This window comes from Salmo salar, chromosome ssa25 (assembly GCF_905237065.1).
Source record: "Salmo salar chromosome ssa25, Ssal_v3.1, whole genome shotgun sequence".
Taxonomy (NCBI): Eukaryota; Metazoa; Chordata; class Actinopteri; order Salmoniformes; family Salmonidae; genus Salmo; species Salmo salar.
Window position 1 is genome coordinate 6,045,270 of NC_059466.1, and position 9,962 is coordinate 6,055,231.

Below are 9,962 nucleotides of genomic sequence, written 5' to 3' on the forward strand. Positions count from 1 at the left end.
GACGCTGGGCCAATTGTACGCCGCCCCATGGGTCTCCCGGTCACGGCCGGCTGCGACAGAGCCTGCACTCGAAATGTGAATGTAATTTTTTTTGTGTTTGCATTGTGAGCAAGTAGCTCATTCATACAGAGAAGTAGTTTATAGGAATGACTCAATAATATCTATAGCCAGAATATTTGTCCCTAAACAGTTTTCCCAAGCTATGGTTAATTGAAAATGTCAAAATGTGTGTTCAAATTTAAAAACTGTAGTAGGTGCTTAACTGAGCCTTGTGGGACACCTGTTTTGAGGAAACAAGGCAGACTGAAATAGCTCACTCATATAAAGAAGTACTTTTTTAAGAATGAATGACTCAAGTATATCTACAAAGTCTATATTCGCCCCTGAATAAGTTGCCCAGCCTATGATTTACTGAAAATGTCCAGATGTGTGTTACAATTTTAAAACAGCTTTAAAGAGTTGTGGGACACCCGTTCTGGGAGATACTTGCCTTACCGAAAATAAGGAGCACTACAGGGCTAACAAAAGGCGTAGAATTACCATGCATTAAAAATCACATCGTTGACATAATGTCAATTAGATTTTCACCCCACAGATTTGTCATGCACTGCTCTCACAGTACTAATGCTTGACAACAGAGAGTTATATTGTAGTATTATCTGAGATTAGCAGTACCTTTTCCCAAGGTCCATTCATATTTAAAAATGCACTTCCTGGCCTAAAGATAATCATCTATCATTTAGGCCCAGGCCGTGTACGTACCCTGGAGAAACCAAATGTAGTTGTGACTCCAAGTACAAGTATTATAATGTCAATGTCACATCAATGACCCAGAAAAGACTGATCTCGGGAGTGTTTTTCCAAAAGCAATAGAGCACATCACTGTTTCACTGTGAGGAAGATAAATCTTATTATTGGCTGAAGTGCTAATCACTAATTTTAGCCACTTATGGGCCCCTCTTCAAGGTCTCATCTCATCGGTTCATTTGATGCACCAGTTATGAGAATAGTCCATCAAGAGATTGAGAAAATAGCCTCAAAGTCACCCTGAGTCAATTTTTTTTGCCAGCTCTGTTGTACATCTAACAGTCTACTGTCAGTTATTTAGGACAACTTTACCCTGAAGTCCTCATAGGACCTGAGGTAACAGCTGCCTTGGCACAGGCCCTCTCAACCTCTTCACCTACATACCTCATCTTTCACAAATAACATGGACATTTTAGACACAGTAGGTGAGACATCTATCTAGACAATGTCTTAAATGTCCACGTTAAGGCACAATGACTGCTTATTGAGGCTGTACATTTTATAGTAACTTGACTGCACTCTTGCTCCATTACAAGACACATTTGAAAGTAGCTTGTTACACTAACAGTGCAGTACCAGTTAAAAGTTTGGACACACCTACTCATTCAAGGGTTTTATTTATTTTGACTATTTTCTACATTGTAGAATAATACTGAAGACATCAAAACTATGAAAAAACATATGTAATAACAAAAAGTGTTAAACAAATCAACATATATTTTAGATTTTAGATTCTTCAAAGTAGCCAACCTTTGCTTTGATGACAGCTTTGCACACTCTTGGCATTCTCTCAAACACCTTCACCTGGATTGATTTTCCAAAAGTCTTGAAGGAGTTCGCACATATGCTGAACACTTGTTGGCTGCTTTCCCTTCACTATGCGGTCCAACTCATCCCAAACCATCTCAATTGGGTTGAGGTCAGGTGATTGTGGAGTCCAGGTCATCTGATGCAGCACTCCATCACTCTTCTTCTTGGTCAAATAGCCCTTGCACAGCCTGGAGGTGTGTTTTGGGTCATTGTCCTGTTGAAAAACAAATGATATTCCCACTAAGCGCAAACCAGATGGGATGGCGTATCGCTGCAGCCATGCTGGTTAAGTGTGCCTTGAATTCTAAATAAATCACTGACAGTGTCACCAGCAAAGCACCCCCACTCCATCACACCTCCTCCTCCATGCTTCACGTGGGAACCACACATGTGGAGATAATCCGTTCACCTACTCTGCATCTCACAAAGACACGGCGGTTGGAACCAAAAATCTGAAATTTTGACTCATCAGACCAAAGGACAGATTTCCAACGATCTAATATTCATTGCTCGTGTTTCTCGGGCCAAACAAGTCTCTTCTTATTATTGGTGTCCTTTAGTAGTGGTTTCTTTGCAGCAAATCAACCATAAAGGCCTGATTCACTCAATCTCCTCTGAACGGTTGATGTTGAGATGTTTCTGTTACTTGAACTCTGTGAAGCATTTATTTGGGCTGCAATCTGAGGTGCAGTTAACTCTAATGAACTTATCCTCGGCAGCAGAGGTAACTTTGGGTCTTCCTTTCCTGTGGCGGTCCTCATGAGTGACAGTTTATTCATAGCGCTTGATGGTTTTTGCGACTGCACTTGAAGAAACTTTCAAAGTTCTTCAAATTTTCTGGATTGACTGACCTTCATATCTTAAAGTAATAATGGACTGTTGTTTCTCTTTGCTTATTTGAGCTGTTCTTGCCATAATATGGACTTTTTATTTTACCCAATAGGGCTATCTTCTGTATACCACCCCTACCTTGTCACAACACAACTGATTGGCTTAAACGCATTAAGAAATTCAACTAATTAACTTTTAACAAGGCCCACCTGTTAAATGAAATGCATTCTAGATGACTACCTCATGAAGCTGGTTGAGAGAATGCCAAGAGTGTGCAAAGCTGTTATCAAGGCAAAGGGTGGCTACTTTGAAGAATCTGAAATATAACATATATTTTGGTTTGTGTCATTTCATTGTTTTGATGTCTTCACTATTATTCTACAATGTAGAAAATATATTTTTTTAAAAGAAACACTTGAATGAGTAGGTGTGTCCAAACTTTTGACTGGTACTGTACATCAGAACCGTTTCTATGAGGTCGTCTTTTTATTCATTGTGACAATACATGCTGACCTCGAACAACACAACACTCTGAGTGTGTTAGCACTTCCTGGCCTTATAATTTACCTTTAATAGCTTTTCATGAGAGTTACTACAGTAATAATACATGCCTAGCAAGGCAGTGCTCAGGGCACCTACTGCATGGTAGCCTAGGTGTGAGGAAATTGCCAACGGGAGAGAGCAAAGTGACATCCCTCCTCCTATTAGAGCCGAAGAAAAATAAGGAAAAACACACGAGCATCTGGTCAAGTGGCTCTGAAACACCCTCTGGAGAGTTCAGAGGCAGCGACGAGCACAGGAGGAGAAAGTGAGAAGTCAGCAGCGGGAGGTGATATACAGTATAATCATCCTGATTAAAACAGTAGAGTGTTAAAACGGAGGGATGGGAAAGCGGATGGGGGGGTGTTACTGGATTTATGGTGACAGTAAAATGGAGGGCAACCGCCCCCTGTCACCGTTCTCATTACTGCAACTCGCCAACTCCTTTGGGTGTGAGAGACCTCCCTGATGGTGCACTCGATGGATCAATTACCAGTACTGAACGTCTTAGAAATGCAAGGCGAGAAGCACTCATGGGGACTCACTCATGCACGCCCACTCACATGCGGAAATATCAATAACAAAACACCACACAGGTGCATAAATGTGCACATAGACTCACTCAAACGTATGCTACTTCAGTTATCACCCTGGCTAGCCCTTAAAAGCTGGTGAAGAAGTCCTCCAGACCACACTTTAATGAACTGGGCTCTGACTAGCTCACAAATGACCTTTACCCTCCACACACAATAATTCGGACGAGGTGATGCACACACCCAAGGTCCTTATGCAGAACAAAGTGTCTGGCTAACGGATCATTCTTTACTTAAGTACTTTATTTGTTGCATCATCTGCATCATTTGCACAGCTTCTGTAGTCTGCAAGTTGGAAATAACCACCTCTAGGGCCATGTAAAGATGCATGATGATGATGATGATAGGCTTTTATGTTGGTACGCACCAACACAATGAAACAAAGGCTGTGTCCTAGACTAGTTGTGCAAAATTCTCTACCCTTCTCCCAAAGTTTGCAGTTGCACACTTCCAGTCATGGATTCAAAAGCAATGGATTGGTGTAATCATTGGCTAGATGGAGATTCCACCACTGTTAAATCCATTGCAAGAAGTGTGGGAGGAGGATGGAGAATCGGTACAGAGACAAGGTTGTAAACATACAACCCTGTGTGAGCGCTTTGCTCCCAACAAGCTGGTCTGTTAACAGTACCAAGATGCAGAGGGGTGAACCAAGGCTATATTTCCAATGTAGTTGTTAACATGCAATGCTATGTCTACGCCAGCCCAAAGTTGTATAACTACTAGAAGCTCAATGATTGTCATCCATAAAATGGCATGTTCATTAAACACACACATGCTGCAACAATCCAGGGTTTGCCATGTCGTGTGGGCTTTCACGGGCATATGCTCACCACTTTATTATATAAGCTATCATGTTATCTATAAGTTCTTAACTCCTCTTTAGAGTTCTGTCATGCTCTCCCATATCCTGTATCCATCTGGCCCCTGGCTCACAGCCATCCTTGAGCGTTTAGCCATCGGAGATGAGTTTAATCTTTATCTCAAAATAATCTTAATTGCAGTAATCTTCGGGCCTGGGCGATATCAATGGGTATACTCCAATGGTGCAGGCAGCCAATTCCATCAAATCTTCCTGATACAATTTTAAAATCCTGTCGTTGGCGTGCATTGGAATATGATAAGCTACCAGTAATCCAATAAAGGCATTAGCGTACCATTAGTGTGGCACTTCCTGGCTTGTGAGGGACACACAGGCCTTGTTAAGCCTAATAGAGTAGCCTTGTTAGTGTTTATTTATGGAAGCAAGATGTCAAAGCACTTAGGGTCGGAATGTGCCTTGTCCATTAAGGTCAATGGCCAATGATGTGCTATGGAAATCAAATCTTAGGCCTGGACTTAATCCAAGTCCTTAACCCCACCCCCCTTTCATATACATACACATCTGATACACACACACACACACACACACACACACACACACACACACACACACACACACACACACACACACACACACACACACACACACACACACACTGCATACAGCTGTTTTAATTTTTTTACTTGAATCATTTATTTTCCCGTATATAATGATTTTCCAAAGGCAAATGGTGTGTTTGTGTGTTGCATTAGGCTATTATAAGACTGTAACGGTTGTCGTACGTAATGGACCAAGGCGCAGCGGGTTGAGTGCTCATCTTAACTTTATTTGAACACTGAACAAAACAAAACAAGAATACGATCAAACGCACAGTATTGCAGGCTACACACACAGCTATGCAAAAACAACTTCCCAAAAAGGACAGGTGAAAAACAGGGCTACCTAAGTATGACTCCCAATCAGCAACAACGATGTACAGCTGTTCCTAATTGAGAGCCATACCAGGCCAACACAAAATACTCTAAACAAACACCCCTCTACATAAACACATATCCCAACAAACCCCGAACCACATAAAACAAACACCCCCCTGCCACGTCCTGACCAAACTACAATAACAAATAACCATTTACTGGTCAGGACGTGACAAAGACAGCAAAATGATTTAATGGCTTATTTAACATTAGGCTGCATTGGGCTAAATCAGGGTCACACAGAGTGATTCTTTGAAGTCTTAAACAAAAGTATATACCTCACACACATGGTTATGGGCTTACAAAAAAGAAGACACCTGTATCATGAGTTTGCATCCCAATATTACACTTCATATACATCACAGAATGCTGAAATATAACAAAACTGTTTGACATAGAAACACCGGATAATCTGTATTTAATTATGAAAAATATTAATAACATTCGGCCAAAGAGGGCACTTTTGGTAATTGACTGCCGGAAAGGGCTACTGTTGACAAATAACTAACTCATAATGTACATCACAGCCATACTGATCTTGTACATGTCTTAGCAGATGTGCTTGCATTCCATAGAGTAACAGACAGTGGGTTAATCCTAAACCATGGGCTGGAAAGAAGAGAATACACTACTTGGGGCTGAAAAGATTGTTTCACAGCCAACACAGACTTGTTGCAGGGGCTGGTTTGGTGGTGAGAGTAACTAATATGTTTTATTCATGCTGCAAAAGGTTTCAGTGTAGTGCACACTCAGATGTGATGGCCATTTGAGCAAGAGCTAATGTACAACACACAGACTTGGGGCTTACGCATGCACGCACACACACACACGCATACACTTGGGGTTAAAGCCAGGGGGATGAAGTACAAACATTTCTCCATAGGTGATGGAGGCTTTGGTTACAACAGCTAATTGCAACAAGACTATTAGGTCCTCAGGGAAGAAGAGATCTAGAGATTGTGCCATGCTTGTGGAAACCTGCTAAGGCTCTGTATACTTATTGAACATCTGAATCCTTTTCTCTTTATGTGCAATTATCCCCCATTTAATAAATAGGCCATATCTACTATATATTTAACCTGTTATGGCTAGGGGGCAGTATTTTCACGTCTGGATAAAAAACGTACCCGATTTAATCTGATTATTAGTCCTGCCCAGAAACTAGAATATGCATATAATTATTAGCTTTGGATAGAAAACACTACAAAGTTTCTAAAACTGTTTGAATGGTGTCTGTGAGTATAACAGAACTCATTTGGCAGGCCAAAACGTGAGAAGATTCTGTACAGGAAGTACCCTGTCTGACCATTTCTTGAACTTCTTTGCCATCTCTATCTATTACAAAGGATCTCTGCTCTAACGTGACACTTCCTACGTCTTCCATAGGCTCTCAGAGCCCGGGAAAAAACAGAATGTCGTCATTCCAGCCCCAGGCTGAAACACATTATCGCCTTTCTCAAGTGGCCGATCAAGGGACTGTGAGCTTAGGCGCGTGCACTGGCCGCCCCCGTCTTTGTGTTTTTCCTCTGTTTGCCGAAAAGGAGATTCCCGGTCGGAATATTATCGCTTTTTTACGAGATAAATTGCATAAAAATTGATTTTAAACAGCGGTTGACATGCTTCGAAGTACGGTAATGGAATATTTAGATTTTTTTTGTCACGAAAAGCGCCATGCGTGCGACCCTGATTTACCATTTCGGATAGTTTCTGGAACGCACGAACAAAACGCCGCTATTCGGATATAACGATGGATTATTTTGGACCAAACCAACATTTGTTATTGAAGTAGCAGTCCTGGGAGTGCATTCTGACGAAGACAACAAAAGGTAATTAAACTTTTGTAATAGTAAATCTGATTTTGGTGAAGGCTAAACTTGCCGGGTGTCTAAATAGCTAGCCCGTGATGGCTGGGCTATGTACTTAGAATATTGGAAAATGTGCTTTCACCAAAAAGCTATTTTAAAATCGGACATATCAAGTGCATAGAGGAGTTCTGTATCTATAATTCTTAAAATAATTGTTATGCTTTTTGTGAACGTTTATCGTGAGTAATTTAGTAAATTGTTAGTAAATTCCCCGGAAGTTTGCGGGGGGTATGCTAGTTCTGAACGTCACATGCTAATGTAAAAAGCTGTTTTTTTATATAAATATGAACTTGATTGAACAAAACATGCATGTATTGTATAACATAATGTTCTAGGTGTGTCATCTGATGAAGATCATCAAATGTTAGTGCTGTATTTAGCTGTCTTCTGGGTTTTTGTGACATTATATGCTAGCTTGAAAAATGGGTGTCTGATTATTTCTGGCTGGGTACTCTGCTGACATAATCTAATGTTTTGCTTTCGTTGTAAAGCCTTTTTGAAATCGGACAGTGTGGTTAGATAAAGGAGAGTCTTGTCTTTAAAATGCTGTAAAATAGTCATATGTTTGAGAAATTGAAGTAATAGCATTTCTAAGGTATTTGAATATCGCGCCACGGGATTCCACTGGCTGTTGAGTAGGTGGGACGATTTCGTCCCACATACCCTAGAGAGGTTATGTGTGACTCCCAATCAGCAACAACGCTCTACAGCTGTGCCTGATTGGAAGCCACACGGCCAAAATCAATGAAACAAACCAACATAGAAAAATGCACATAGAATGCCCACCCAATGTAACACCCTGGCCTAACCAAAATAAAGAACAAAAACCCCTCCCTATGTCCAGGGCGTTACAGTACCCCCCCCCAAGGTGCGGACTCCGACCGCAAAACCTGACTCTGAAGGGGAGGGTCAGGGTGGGCCTTCTTACGGCGGTGGCTCAGGTGCGGGATGTGGCCTCTGCTCCACCCTCGGTGTCGCCCTCTTAGGTGGCGCACCTGGCCGCGCCGAAGGTCTGGTGGGCGACCTTGACTGCGCCCGGCTGGCGGGCGGTGATGGCTGCGCCCTGCTGGCGGGCGTCCCTGGCTGTGCCCGGCTGGCGGGCGTCCCTGGCGGCTCCGGCGGCACTGACCCAGGATTCACCAGGCTGAGGAGACATGTAAGAGACCTGGCCCTAGGCGCAGGCACAGGACTCACCGGGCTGGCGGGCGGCTCTGACTGCTCTTGACAGGCGGGCGGCTCTGGCGGTTCCGGACAGGCGGGCGGCTCTGGCGGCTCCGGACAGGTGGGCGGGTCCTGACTGGCGGGCGTCTCTGGCGGCTCCTGATTGGCGGGCGGCTCCTGACTGGCGGGCGGCTCTGGCGGCTCCTGACTGGTGGGCGGCTCTGGCGGCTTTGGACTGGCGGGCGGCTCTGGCGGCTCCGGACTGGCGGGCGGCTCTGGCGGCTCCGGACTGGCGGGCAGCTCTGGCGGCTCCAGACTGGCAGGCAGCTCTGGCGGCTCTGGACTGGTGAGACCCACTGGAGGCCTAGTCCTAGGAGGCGGCACAGGAGAGACCAGGATGGGGAGACCCACTGGAGGCCTGGTCCGTGGAGATGGCACAGGAGAGACCAGGATGGGGAGACCCACTGGAGGCCTGGTCCTGGGAGGAGGCACAGGATAGACCAGGCTGAGGAGACCCACTGGAGGCCTGGTCCTGGGAGGAGGCACAGGATAGACCAGGCTGAGGAGACCCACTGGAGGCCTGGTCCTGGGAGGAGGCACAGGATAGACCAGGCTGGGGAGACATGCACGAGGCCTGGCTCTGGGCGCAGGCCTCACCAGGCTGGAAAGACATGCAGGAGGCCTGGTTCTGGGTGCAGGCACAGGATTCACCAGGCTGGGGAGACATGCAGGAGGCCTGGCTCTGGGCGCAGGCACAGGACTCACCAGGCTGGGAAGACATGCAGGAGGTCTGGTTCTGGGCGCAGGCACAGGATTCACCAAGCTGGGGAGACATGCAGGAGGCCTGTTTCTGGGCGCAGGCACAGGACGTGCAGGGCTGGAGAGGTGCACAGGAGGCCTGGTGCGTTGGGCTGGCACAGTCTTCACCAGACCGCTAGCATGCACCTCAGGAAGAGTATGGAGAGCTGACTCTGGTGACATCAACTCGAGGACACGCTCCGTAGGGTGAATGTCGTGCCTCATGCACCAACACAGCAGCTCTCTCATATCTCTCTCCTCCAATCTCCCCATCAACTCCTTCACTGTCTCTGCTTCGCTCCCTTCGCTCACCTCCAAATTCACCCCGACTGGCTCTGGTTCCATCCTCGCATGGCACTTGCGGGGGGCTGGAATGTAGCGCACCGGGCTATGAGCGCGCACTGGAGACACCATGCGCTCCACCGCATAACACGGCGCCTGACCAGTACCACGCCGCTTCCGGTAAGCACGGGGAGTTGGCTCAGGTCTAACGCCTGACTCCGCCAATCTCCTCGTGTGCCCCCCCCCAAAGAATTTTTGGGGCTGCCTCTTCACCTCCACCTGCTTCCCCGGCAGGTTGCTGCAATGGTCAAATAGCTGTTCCCAAGTCCAGTCTATTCTTGCCTCCAATACTTCCAGCGACCAGGATGCCATCTCCTCCCGAGCGCGCTGCTTCCTATAGTCCTCCTTGACTTCCATCTGCCCTCTTCTCCGCTGCTTGGTCTTCTTGTGGTGGGTAATTCTGTAACGGCTGTCGTGA